This window comes from Linepithema humile, chromosome 2, assembly GCF_040581485.1.
Source record: "Linepithema humile isolate Giens D197 chromosome 2, Lhum_UNIL_v1.0, whole genome shotgun sequence".
Classification (NCBI taxonomy): Eukaryota; Metazoa; Arthropoda; class Insecta; order Hymenoptera; family Formicidae; genus Linepithema; species Linepithema humile.
The window spans coordinates 7018655-7033850 of record NC_090129.1 but is presented as its reverse complement, the minus strand read 5'-3'; the positions used below and the strand labels follow the sequence as shown (position 1 = coordinate 7033850).

The window sequence follows — 15196 nt, the reverse complement described above, 5'->3', positions numbered from 1 at the left end:
AAAAGAGAAAAATTAATCCGCTTCATCGTGTTGCACGAAAAAATATGATTTACTTGTATCATTTATCATTTATCAATTTTCCGTCTATTTTTCTTGATTATATTTTTTCTGAATTTTTCGAACCAATATAATAAATATAACAGAGTCAAAAATTTCTAAATAATGTAAAAATAATCGTCTAAAATAAAATTGTTAAAAGTTATTAACATTGATTAATCTTTCTCTTTGAAAAATATTATATCTTTTAAATCAAATCAAATTTATAAATTTATAGACTATACATGTGTCAATGTGCTTTCTAAATGTACGAACAGAGGTATAATTAAGCCATGTACATTATTGTTCTTTTGAATACTTAATACGTACGTCAAATATGCCAGGATTAATCTCATCGTTCCAAACAAGATTAGCAGCAATGTATTTAATACTGAATCAAGACACTCATTTCGAGGGTAGTCGACGAGCTGTAGAAAAAGGTACTTATCGGCTTTATTCGCGTCGGTTTCGAATCTCATACGGGTGCATTTACGCCGTCGACGCGCAATTTCGGCGCACAACGTGTAAATACGAACGTGTCATTGGATAACAATATACCCGTGGGATTCAGATCATCACTGCGGTGTCAACGACCACACGTTCGTTCCGCGCGGGCTTTTTCGACACTATTCCGTAGCCGTGCGACGAGTAAATTATTTCTAAACAGTGGACCGGCGGATGTCAAGATGCGGGCTTGGGTGATCGTGGGATCTACTCACAAAAACAGTGGATTATGGAATAAAATGGAGATCTGTTTCGACAGGGAAACATAATTCGACGATCGTATTTAGATCATTAAATCTATCTATAGAGAAATATTAGACCGTAAATATACACATTCTTCGTATTAATCATAAATAGACATCTTTATATTACTATAACAAATTTCAAAATTAAAGTATGTCTTTAAAAAAATGAAAAATTCTGTCAAAACTCTGTATGCATTGCAAGATATTTGTAAAATTTTTTGTCCTACGCTTTTGTTCTTCGTGCTCTGCTGTGTTCGATATACATAGAACTAAAAAAAAAATTTATGACCAGACCGGACAATACAATCAGGTAATATAGTAAATTACAGATGTTTTGGAAATTTGTGGGTGCTACTGTATGGAATGTATAGGACGTCGAATATTTTACACCGCATTCGTTCCCTAAGACGGTAAATCATAAAACGGCTTTATGAGCCAGTTCCATCTGACTAAAAATCAAAAAGGCAGGCTCTTCAATTTTTTCACAGCATTTTTTCACGCTTAAGTATAAACACGTTCATTGAGTTTGAGTTTATTTATTTTTCATCCAAAAATAATAAAACTTTTGACAAGTGGTTAATCTAACAGTATCAGAAAATATTAAACTACTAAATATTCGAATAAATACAAATCATGTGTTGTATGAGCTTTTTGTATATTCAATATCTTGGTATGCTATGAAGTAGATCGTATGTAAGTAGAGCTAATGCTATACTGTGCTTCATACGTTTTCAATACATTCTTTCCGAGATGATTCGAATGACACTTGATTTACGTCTCCTTCAAATCCGTTGTGCTCAGATTTACACTCGGAACTATGATTTCGTGTGAATGGCAGAAGCCAAACGCGATTATGATCGGCTGGTGATATCGGCAGGGGTATCGTTGTCCTAATAAAGCGAAAGCGCCGGGTTCGCGTCGTGTGACACGTGGCGCATCGTGCCCGGGTACAAAACTGATATCATTGTATTACTACATGCCACGTGACTGCCACTTAATAAACCTATATTATATCTCTGTCAGACGATGCTCTATCGTTGACACGACGCCTTCCGAAACTCTCGATCGATATTGCCCTCGAAGGCACTTTCCCGAAGGGCAATCTCTTTCACATCAACGATAGTCTTTTGGTTTCCAAACAAAAGCCGGAAGTTAATGGGTGGTTCAATTAGATCGACTTTATACTAAATGATCCCCTCGTTGACTTTACATTATACTATCGCATAATAAAATTTATTAATTTGTTAAAAATGAAAAATAAACAACACTAGTAGACATTTAATGAAATAAAGATTTGTACTCTTCAAAAATATATTTCTGACAAATTTAAATACTTTTCTGTGTAAAATTTAATATTCTTAAAATTATTTTTAAAATTCTAAATGTTTGATATCTCGCGATACAATAAGACTGAAAATCGAGAAAAATTTAATACGATTACGAAAAAGTTAATTTTACCAGACGATTTTATTTAATTTTTCTAAAATGTAACTGTTTACTTTGCATAATCTTAATATGCAGTCACATAAGAATACAGCAGAGAAATAGACTTAAAACATTAATACTATTTTGCAACATTTTATTCAGCACGCATTCTGGTAGATAGAAAAAACCTTTTTAACCACGCTTCGTGATACTTCACGCTTCTTCAAATAAAAACGGCTGCATGAAGTCTCTGCAGTCAACAAACTAGTAAACTAAAGTGGATCAACATTCTCGAGTTAGGAAACAGGACACCGTGGTCAGCACGCGGTACGTGCACCGTGTGGGGGTGTCAATTTGTTCGGCCGAGGCCGGCTCGTCCCTGTTTGTTTCCAGGAGAGCTTTATTTGCAGCACGCAAGGACCACGTCCGACGGCCGTCGAGGGGCCGACGCGGCGGTCAGGGGAAACGGAAAAGTGGACGCTTCGCGTTATAACGACGTCCTGATGCCAGCTTCTTGTTTCAGCAACGGGGAAAAAAGAACGGTAACGAGGTGAGGCAACTGGCTGGCGAAACACGCAGCTCACAAAGCCGAGAAAACAGGGCAGCTTCCTATTCGCGCCTCGCTGCGGAAATATGCGCTCGAATCTGTTTCCAAATCTGGCTAAGCGAAGCACGATAAAATAGTTAGTGAAACATTATTTTTCAGTCACTGATATAATTTTTTACATTCTTGAAAATTTGATCGTTTTTGTGAAAATTAATTCAACATCCAGTATACAATTAGAAAATTTCAAAAAATGCTCATCTTACTAAAAAGATAAATATGCAACTGTTTTTGTCTTTCTTTTCATAAAATTAATGTAGCAAATTTAATAAAATCTTTGAAATTTACATTGAAAAGCATTATGTTGCTCATTCTCTTTTACATTCTTCTTTTCCCCTCTCAAAAAAGGCATGAAAGATCGATACTCAAAAGTATCGAAATCTCGAAAGTCTTGTTGCATTTTTTCCGCGACACTGATTGGTTATCTCGATTATTATGACAGCTTGATAGTTTGACAGCAAAAATTATTGTTATAATAATATTAAACGGTTATTAAATTATTATAATAAGTGCGCGCGCGTAGCGCGCGCCTGTCTTATTCTAATATTATATAAATAATATAAAAGAAAAATAAAATCCCGACTGGTATTATTATAGCAAAACTTAGTTACTTTGAAAACTATTTTAACTAACTCTGCTCAAAGGCGAGAGCACCCCAAGATGAGAAACCGGCTTGCGCACATCGGCCGTCGGTTTCGAGGAACAATAGCCGAGGATGACGAACGGCAATCGAGCGTGTACGAAGTCGTAACTGTTTCGGAAGCCGCAAAGAGACAAATCATTTACTGCAGCGGAAGAAAGAGTGCTGATCGGGGAACAGAGGAGGGGGAATGGACGATGGATAGGGGTGGCGAAACACGTGCGTCGCATTACGCGTGTATCGAGTGCAATCGGGATACGCAGCCCCAACAACAAGGGCGAGAACACGCCGCGCGTACGAAACGCGACATCCGGACCGGTCAATTCCCAAGCCCTGAACCATGAGTGACGCGTAACCCACTCGCCCCCCGCGGGGCGCGAATGTGCCCCTCGTTTGTTCTAAGGAGCTACACCGTTTTTTTTTCTCCCCCATACGAAAAAACGTTCCTCGCTGCTGCCGCTAAACTCTCCGTTATTTTTCGAGTTAGTTCACATTCCCTGCCTGCGCATGTAATAGTGTGGCAAGTGTTTAACGTGCACGAACGATAATTTGGTGTCATTAAAGAAAATATGACTAAATATGTATCCACAGATTTCATAATAAATGTTACATACGATATGGTGTAAAGTATTGCAGCAGAAATTCGGTTCTATAAAATCAATTTAATAATAAATAAAGCTCAAAACTGAGAAAAATATAACTCAATCTTTTTTGTTAATTATATTATGACAAAGTATATATATATACAAATATTCAGAATTTTGCAAATCTCTCATCGTAAACGTAACCGATCGCAGAACCAAATTTCGAAAAGTTCACACTCTTGCGGACAATTTCCACAGTATTGTTTTCCTTGACGGAGGGGTGTGTAGATGCAGAAGGGTGTTCTCTAGAGGATACGAGAAGCTTTCACCGCGACTGCTGTAACAGCATCACTGTGACGCGAGACGCGCGTATCGGTAATGTAACCAATCACGAGACGCGGCTCCGTCTGTTCGTAAGGTCTGGTTGCCGTTGGCTCGTAGATCTGGCTACGGTCTGTACGAGAGAGTTATCCCGGACGGACGGAGTTAGTTTGGACTCGGGTCCGCGTAACGAGGAGTTTAATGACATCGTCGACGTCCACGTCGGACACGTGGACGCACCGAGGGTGGCCGTCTCTCTTCTATTTTGATGTCTCTCCGGCTCGCGAGATTCCCTTCTGAACACGCGTCTTCGTCGCCGAGAAATGAGCTCGTCGGATTTGTTGGGGAACGATAACAACGTGAGATAATATGTATGTAAAGAGATCTTGCATACATAACTTAGAATAAATATGTGTTACTTGAAAATATGATTGTTGAATCATAACGGCATAAAAAATTTCTGAAAGTTTCTAAAGAACTCAAGTAGAGAAATAGATAAATAACGAAGCAGTCGAAAGCAGTCAAAGCTTTTCAAGATACTTTTAAATTACATAAAACAGCACACAACGAAAAGTCAAAGACATTTTCAATTAATTTGGAAATAAAATTTTTTTTTTATTTTTTTACTTTTACTAATAATATAAATACATTGTGTATGAATGAATAATGTAAAATATAATCAATAAAAAATAGAATTTGTTACATATTAAAATATACGTCATTCTTTGTACCTTTTGACTTTGAAACATAGAGTGAAAGCTATGTCTTGCAGAAAGGTATAAGAAAATGTTATACTGTCCACCGATTTTTACTGATTCTTCGTAATATGAAGTTAACATTTTCCGAAATTGGATTCCTTGCGTGATGACGCAGCGGCTATAGACTGGTTCTGATTACACATGCAAACTGTGCTGAGGTCGGTGGCACGTGGCCATACGGTATCCCGCGGCTAAAACAGTAAAGAGATGGGCGAAGTGACACGCGGCTCTTACTGCAGTTGCAAATACGCGCATGGGACACGCAGGGAAAATGCGAGCCAATGATGCATGCTTCTACGAATCGTTAGCATCTACGAGGACCCTGTTATTTTTGCATTAAAATCACCCCCGCAGAACCCCTCGGACTTACTTTTTTCTACGCTCGAACGAGCGAACGATAATCGCGTTAATTGTCCTGAAAAACTAGATGAGTTAGATCGAGATTGCAACTCCAAGAGCATTATAACCGAATAGAATATCGTATTCGTCATAAACATCTTAGAATGTGTACAATATACCTACAAATCCTTTGTTTGTAATATTCTAACGTTGCTACAAATTTTTTTACAGCTCTCGAAAGCGTGAGTCCTAGTCGAATCCCATTAAAATAGTGACGCTTGGGTTCATTTTATGAGCTCTAAATTTTGAAATCACTTAATGGAGTTTTAAAGGTCGTTTCTAACTACATTTTTCGTTTAAAGCATGCGTGAAACGAGCTTTTTATATAAACAGCCACCTCCGCGCGAGTATAATTTATATAAATATTCTTATTTATGTCCTCTTGTATTAATATTTTATATATGGATGTTTTGATACTATTATTTAAATCAATTTCCAAACAATAAAACATAATACATCTAGATTGTAAATATTTAATTGAAAAAGTTTTATTTTTTAATAAAATTTTTGCATGAATCTTACTCTAGCAATATTATTTATTCTTATACACATAAAATTTTAGTTAATTGTAAAGTTTAAAAGCAAAAGCAATAGTTGATATTCTTAAGGCGATTGTATATAAATGCAAAGCGTAGATCTTGATAAGTTTGTACACAGATGCACGCAGGCGTTTCTAGTTTGCCAAATTTTGAGAATAGCGTCGAATCACAACATAGGTAAGTATTAAGTTTAACGACCTCAACTATAAACCAAGTGCCACAATGTGTTAATCTTCGAACATTTACGACTTATTTTCCACGAGATCCCGACTCGTTTACGAGCCGCGCTTTGAACACTCCTCTAATTCCAATAAATCAGCAACACAGCCGATCGCGGCGCTCTCGTTATTTCTCGCACGACAGGAAATCGATCGTAAAATTTGATCCACCAGTCGTATAAGCACGAGCCTGTCAGAAAGTAGAGAACGGAGTCGTCACGAAACCAGCGATTGCGCACCTGTGCTTCCATTCAAAGGAATCAATCCTCAACACGCCGTTCTTCGAGACACAAAAACTTGTGCTACGCGTTCCCGGTTGAACTGCAGCAATATAACTTACAACACTCTAGATGTTTGCGATAAATGTAATCATCTTATTTGAAATATTTCTAAAATAAAATGTTGATATTATTTATATATATATATTATCTCATAAATACCACTAATAACTCGTATTTATTTTTCTCTTAAGATTTGAAACTTTATAATGATTCCGTCTGATAAACTGTATTCTTTGTTCTCTCTGTGTTCTCTATGTATTCTCTAGCAATTTAATTTTTAAGAAACCATTCTTCTATATATTCTTTTAAGTTAGACAATAAGAATTTTATTTTCGCGTATCATGGCAGATTTCTCCGAAAGTCTGCAGAGTCACGCACGACGGGACTGCCAAAAATGGTATTCCGCTTTGAAAAAAAAAAAAACGGCTGCGCGTCAAAAGCTCGTTAGGCACTCGGATCTCTCTGTATCGACGAGATCGTCGTGCGAAGAGGGAGACAGAGAGGGTGGACAGGTGCCGAAGGCGCGTTTGTTACACATCACTCGAAAGGCGGCCAGTTTTGCGTCCTATAATGGGGCGTGCGCGGCCATTCTTATGATTCTTTCGTTTCTGTGCACTTCTTTCTTCATGTTTGTGTTAGGACGCACGCCAGGAAATACACACTAGGGGACTGGTTGCGTGGTTATGCAGTGTGATTTAAGGGTAGAATGTCGTTTGTCAGGTAAACCAATTCTAAACAGCTACAAATCCAACACATTTTATAGTTTTTTTTTTAAATAATACCGGGGATTAACTTGTAAAAAAACTTCCTCCAGCTATTTGTAAGACACATTTTGCATCTCTGCCGACTTTCACTTAATAGTTTCCTTAATATTAACCGGATTTTCACTATTTATCTGACATATCAGACCGGGATGGAAGAAAAAAAGAGATATAATTATTCACAAATATGAATATCATGGATGTTTGGAAATCAAATGGATGTTCCCACTGGACATTTGTGCTACGTGAACTCTTATCCGCGGCGTTCGGACGGTAGAAACGAGGCTCGCCGACTACGATAACATTTGGAATACCTCATTATCGCGATAAAAAAAATGCGGACGTGCTACGCCGACAAAAGCTGTCGCAGAGGGATGGGAGGCGTTAAAGTCGGACGTGTCACCCCTCTTCGGATCAATTACGGCGCGAGACAGACCTCCCGTCTCGGTGATCATTATCGCGAAATTATGCGTATCGTGCGCTACCACCGATGCAGCCCCGTGCAAGCGCGGAATTGGATTTCGAGATGCGAAAATACGAGTCCGCGGGGGGGACCCGGTTATCCGAGAGGGTGGCGGACGGTGGATTCACGTGGTGAGACATCTGTCGGACAACTTAACAACCGCCCGCCTCTCACCCTTCTATCCCGCCTACCCCTCATATATAGTGCAACGCTGCAGGGCGATGCATCCCTGAGACGCCCCGTCGTTTCTTTTCGCTGTTACATACCTCTCGCCTTTTTTTCCCCGTTTAACAAACACACAGCACAATGCGAGGGCTGCGAGATTAGTCACGTGCGTCGAATTTTCGTAATCATTACGTGCAATTGTTGCGCAGAACGATTATCACATTTTCTCTTGCATAATTAATTCACGGTACGCGCTATGTATTTTTTTTTTATTTAATTGCATCGATTGCAACATTTGTAACGATTCGAGGAAACGCGATGCACCGGCTACAACAGCGGGAGAGATCTTGCGCGCGCGCGATACCTATGTGTATCCGACGTATTATTTGTGTGGACGATGCAACGGACTGTCTCTGTGTGGACACACCGTGCGTCCACACGATTTCACTCGGCGCTCTATTTAGCGCTTGTTAGCGGCGACAATGCCACGCAGCTGATCCCCTTAACGAGGCCGTGGTTCGCATTGTGCGAGGGTGTAAAGCTCCGCGCGTGGCTTGTGTGTGCAGCATAAGCATGCGACGGAGACACGGACAAACGAGTGGACCGTTAACCCATTATACGTTTGTGGAAAAATTGCAAATAAATTCAGGTAAGGGAGCAAATACGCTCGCGCTCGTGAAAGCTTCGGCTTCATCACGATTAATTGTCTCGATAACGTCTTTAGTACGTGTATCCCTCGTATATTTACACATATTCATAGCAGTCTATGCATTTAACAATTTGAATCTAATTCATCGCTGTGGATAAATTTATGATTTCGTTGCACATGTTGATGTCAATTCGAACACGAAACATGACAAGTAAAACTTTTATCAATAATAGAATAAATATAACCATAAATTTATATCCCCATAAATTTAACACAAAAATTTACATTAAAAAATAATTTTTTTTATATGTATTCTTCGTATATTGCTTATTACAATGTAGAGAAAAATCATAAAATGTAGCGAACATGCAGTTGTTAAGAATATCAATATACTTAAAAATATATACACTTTTATACTGATTTGACATCAAACTAGATTGGATTCGTATGGCAATTAGTTAGGAAAAATATGGATCTGACGAAAAAGAAAGATACTGAATCACGTTAAATTCCAGATGTTAAAATTGACTTGTACAAACTAATTACCCGCCGTTTCATGTATTTATATCGAAGCGTGTTTACTCAAAAGCCGGCAACACCTTTTTATCTCTTTATCTTCTAATCTTTTCTTTTGCTTTTTCACACGTTATAGAGATGGCTTTCTGTGAGGACAAGTAGCGAGTAGCTTTCATCCGTAAAAGCAGATTAGTAAACATAATTTATTGTGCAATTCTAAATAAGAAAAGAAAATTACAATAATACTCATTCCAATTAGCATGTGGATATTAAAAATAAATCAATTTTAGCTCATACTTTCAATTCATAAAATTCTTAAAAAACTTCAATAGAGTTCGATTTATCTATTTTTTAAATACAAATTTACTTTTATGCCTTGTTTATTTGAAAGAATAATATCTGAGCGAAGAAACTACAAAATTGACCTTTATACCTATAAGAAGTTGATCCTTCATGATGTATTACAGCCCGAAAAATTTACTTGTACAATAAATGCTACATCCAGAAAGAGGGCTCATTTTCTACGCAAGGTGGGTCTTGTCGTCTTCATCGCGGAAGACGCGGTCGTAGATCTGAGGGATTTGTCCTGATGAAATGTAAAACACATTCGGAACACGCGTGTGTTATATATCGGTTCCGGTCTACAGGAACGGGATTGGAAGTCGTTAAGAAGCAAATTCCACGGAGGGTGAGAGTAGTTTTTCTCGATAATCTTGGCTGTACCTTTTGCTGCTTCGATAGTCAAACACTTTATTTTTATTTTTACTTTATTTTTAATTCCAACCAAACGTATCATAAGAACAGATATTTTGGCGTATTTATAAAATAACCACGGCTACAGAATAATAAATTAAGATTGTAATACATAAATAGCAGATGAAATATAACAGACGCACTCCAGTTATTTACGTTATTTTACGAATAACTGCGTATAATACTCTATCGCCACGACGAGATGGGTTTCTCTCTATATCAGTGATTAAAAAGATAGTCTTGATTCGCATTGAAGAATTACGAGGATGCGTATACGCCGAGAAATAGCTTGTTAAATGTTATTTATAATAACATATATGCGAGAATAAATTATTTGTACTCAATACAGTCAAAGTATGTTATTAAAATATACTGTAGAATGTTAATATATCGCACTCGGAAAATTTCGTAAGATTGCAATTTGCGAAAACAAATCTCGTTATTTTATTCATTAATAAATTAATTCATAGTAGATTCTATTTACGGTTGTAAGTTAAATCTCTCTCAACGGTATTTCGTATGTTTTTATAATATATGTAGTTGCGTGCTTGCTTACAACTTGTTCGATACAACGGGGAATGAACTGACTACTAATTTCTTGAGTCGGGAAACAAGATGATCTTAGACAGGCAGATCTCCAGAAGCGTTTCTCCTGGAGATGATACATCATCGCTTGACGTGCGAGAGGGATCGCACGAGATGCGCAGAAAAGAACATTGTAACCACGATTTGCATGAGCAGCTTGTTCTGAATACCTTTTGATTGCCGTTGAATCGATCTCCCTTGCCTGGGAAAAATCTCCCATGAGTGCGCGGATCTTCTTACTCGTATTCGGTTTGACCTCTTACAAAATTCAGATTTTTATTATTCATTATTTTTTTCTAACAAATGCAAAATGATGCAGATGAACAGCATATGTTTATTATATCACGAATCATCTGGTACGATGTTGCACAAATTTATCATTCAATCTCAATTTTTATCACTCTATATGTAAAGTCTATTTGCGTAACAAATCATGATAAACTAAAATGTCATTATTTTTTTTTTTTTTTTTTTTTAATGCGCACAACGTTGCGAAGTGAACTGTCTTTAAACGACAGGTAAAATAATTAAAATATCAAGAAGAAATAAATCTTGTACCTTTTGTGGTCGTAAAAGATTCTGAATAGATTTTGTAAAGATATCAAACAAGCGGTTGCCCTAGACCAGAAGTGCTAACGGTTTAATTTCAGGGTATATGAATGTCTCAGGATATACAAGGTTTCGTCTTTGACTCCTACTGTGTTAAGAATTCGAGGTTTACTTTTTGTAGCAACAGGAAAAAATATGAAAGAAAACAATAACGCGTTTTCTGCGAACAGTAGTCAAAGTACGAGCGGTAAAATTAAGTACAAACAATTCTTAGGCGATCTGTAGGCAATCCACAAATAATTATAGCGGTACGTACATAATATGTTCGTTGTTATTTTACCATTTTAGGAGTGAATTTCGATATTTTACACTAAAATACGTACAAAAAACCAATAAAAAGTATACTACAAAATTTATTGGTGTCATCGTATCTAAATATTTATGTATCTTGGTCAAAAATAAAAAATTTTTGAAAATTGATTAATTTATTTATCGCATAACCTAATATTATTTTGTAATATCACATTCAATCTTTTCCATTCGTCAAATTAAAAATGTCAAATTCATAGTTCTGTCAATGAGATAATCATGAAACACAATCTTTAGATACAATGCAAACGTTCTAAATTGTTCAAAGTTAGTGAAACTTTTTGTGTTAAGACATTTTTTACTTCCGGCATACTACGCTGTATGATTTTTGAGGTTTATTTGATAAAATTATAAGTTAATAACTAAAGAAATTTAACTGAACTAAGGGAAACAGTTATGTATTCGTGGAAAAAAAACCCGGAAGACGTACAACTATCGTTGTTTCCTGTGGTGAAGGTTTCTTACATAAAAGATTGTGATTCAAAATACAAGAGAGCGATTATGTGATGGACTCAGTCCATCCATATACATCTGAGAATAACTGAAATTTTGGAGCGAAGGTTACATAGTTAAAAGTTACCTTCTCAGCATGAGATTTGCTATAAGTTTAGAAAAAATTTAAGAATGTCAGGGAAAAAAATTCGTGTTATTTGTATAATTGACGCAATTATACCTTATTTTTTTGTAAAAAAATGAATATTATATCGCTTATTTTGCAAGAAAAATGTCCAAAACATGATGTGTAAAAACATACATGTATTGAAACTGCATCTTTACTGATTGATATCGATCGCTACTGTATTGAGCAATTTGAATATAATGTTAGAATTATCCTATAATTTTCGTATATATTTACTAATTCCGTCATAAAATTTTTCAAAAATATCTACAATGTTTATGATCTAAAGTGGTTTGTGGTGAAGAGAATATTGATTAAACAAACGATAAGTTTACGCGTTAATTTGCGTTCTAATCGTGCCGCGAAGTGATCGGCAGCCACCATGAATCACCTCGCCCACTGGAATTAATCAACAAGGGAGCATCAAAGAGTGGTAGTTGCCCACCGAAACAGTTTGTTTATCGGCGGCTAGCGGCAAACCGACGTCGGTCTGATCATTCTTTCTTTCCCCCCGTTAGAAACCGTCCGTTCAAATACCGCCAGCCTGCGTGTTTCCAAGAACCTCTGACGTTTCTAATCGGTCGACCAACTGACACGCACCAGCTCTCCTTTTACGAGAAACGCTGATCTTTATATCTTATGTATGAAGGATTTTTTTACAACTGATCAATTGCGATTAATTTGAAAAAAAATTTACGTTTGCGACATAAAAATTTCTTGCTTACCGCGAATGCACACGCTTCTTTTGTCATTCTAATTCACTTTTACTTTAATACTTTTGTAAAGATACGTTGTCTAAAAGTGAGATTAGATTCTAATTTGCAACCGTTTTCATGCACAGTCAATTTAGATAATTTAAGTGATTATATGTAATGATGAAAATAAGAACAATTAATCACTACTCAGGTGACAAAAATGCGAAAATTAACTGTCTAACTGCGCGTTATAGGTATTCTTGTGTGTGCGCAAATTCTATTTCTCACCTGAGAGAAATCTTTGGCATTTTTCAAGGGATGCTTAGCGCAGAGCTCAGCTCAGTTACCGCTATTCGCATCTAAAATCCGAGAGCGACTGTCTCGGAACTTTTCGCAAGACGCATAGCGCAGAGCTCGGCTCAGTTTCCGCTACTTGCGTCCAAAATTCGTGTTGATAGTCAACCACTGTGCGATACTGTAGTCGATCGTTATCAACAAATGTTTGAGATTCGTGCTTGACCATCAATGATGGAACCACGGATTTCAAATTTCCGTGCTCGATTATGGAATTAATTAAGCCATAAGACCACGGATGTATGAGTAAACTAGAAAAGATCAAGATGAAATTGATATATTGAAAAAATTCTTGGTACGCTTCATGTAATTTACATGTGTGCTTCATAATGTACACATGTTTCAAGATAAAATAATATTTCAAAATAAATATGAATCATCTGATCTAAATCCTCGCCTACTCATTTTAAGATAATGGCTTTATAACATAATTTTCATTTTTATTTATAATATTTGTATTAACAGACAAAAATGTACCAAACATGTACGGGCAAAGAGTGTATTTATTAAAATACTGAATTTTTTTTTTAGAAATTATAATGCCTGCACAATCCAAATGTACTTCAAAAATACGCTTGAAATAAGACTTTTAAACAATTAATATTATATGATCTGCATTGGTTCTACGAGAGTGCAGGTATATTTTATATAATTTTTAAATCCATTATCTTAATGAAATAAAAAGAAATTGAACTCACTCACCGACACGATGCAGCGGAGTTGTTGTTTTGTTGATCTGTAAAATACAAAAATAAATTCAGATTAGTGCTATGTTTAAAATAATTATTAATAAATAAATATTATAAATTTTTTACTGACTATTTCAAATTTTAGTAAGTGCGTTACATTGCATAAAGTTTTATGCAACATTTTGCAAAGAGATAATAAATAAACGATAAATACCTTAAAGTTGCTCCGCCGATGCCCGATGCTCTTTCTGAGCCTCCTCCCCCTCTCAGTGTGTGGAAACACGATTCACTCGCGATTCACTCACAAAAATCTGATTAATTATTATCGCGCGATATTTTATGCAACACTTTCGACGCGTACTTTGTCATTAAGACAAAGATAAACTCGAATATTACGCACGAATACGTTCGAAAAAAAAACGACGAAAGGAAAAGAAGGGAAAAGATTAGTAATTACTTTTTGCGCGCTAGTCATTACGGTTATATTAGGTTTCAATTAATGCAATACGTTTTCCATACTCTCCTCACTCGAAAAATACTATGCAATTACGCTTTGCAATGTTTAAAATATTTTAATATTTAGCATTGTGCAAATATAAATATATGTAAAGTTAAAATACAGAATAAATAGCCGCAGAATAAAATATTCAAATCATTAAACGCAAAAGTTAATTAACAAAACAAGCTCTCAATCGATTGTTGCATATAGAAAATAAAATTATCTTATCATCGTAGTAATATCAAAGAATAATTATCAGAAGGAAATAGTAAAGGTAGTATAGAATTAATTAAAGTAGTAAAAATTATAAGGACGCGCCGATACCGAACGATTTACCACGTACGAGTGTCGCCGTGCGAATGTGCGAATCACAAGAGGGCAATAAACATATCAAGGACAAAGTCGCGCCGATTCCAATTTGAAGGAATGTAAAGAGATAAGGAACAACTGTGTGTGATAATCGCACGACAGATAGAGAGAGAAAGAGAAGAGGAGGGATATGGATCATGCGTAAGCTGCGCGCGACGTAAACAATCCCCACCAAACGTCGCGACTTGGTCACGAAACTCTTAATACTAGAACATTTATTCAAATCGAGTTGAAATCGAGTTTAAACTCAATTTCGATAAATGTTCAATAAATGCTCTAGTTTAAGAGTTTCGAGATCGAATCGCGGCGTTTGGTGGGGTGGTTTCGTCGCGCTTAGCCTCTGCGTGATATATTCCCTCACTTGTTTCTCACTTCTGCATTCCTCCAAATCGAGATAATATTATTTTTTATAAGTAATTATCGATTGAGAGCTTGTCCTGTTAATTAACTTTCGCGTTTAATGATTCGGATATTTTATTCTGCGACTATATTTATCCTCTATTTTAATTTTTACATATATTTACATTTGCATTACATTACAATGCGACATATTAAAATGCTTTAAATACTACAAAGTGCGGTTGCATAATACTTTTTTTGAGTAAAA

General features: G+C 36.3%; 1 long non-coding RNA gene across 1 annotated transcript; it reads right to left on the bottom strand.

The window, feature by feature from the left end:
• Positions 1 to 10732: 10732 nt before the first annotated feature.
• LOC136997973 (uncharacterized) lies at positions 10733 to 14750 on the bottom strand. Its single transcript, XR_010888525.1, has 2 exons — positions 13936 to 14750; positions 10733 to 13768 (listed from the first exon to the last, which is right to left on the bottom strand). It is a non-coding gene; the product is annotated as an uncharacterized lncRNA (long non-coding RNA).
• Between the last annotated feature and the right edge of the window lie 446 nt (positions 14751 to 15196).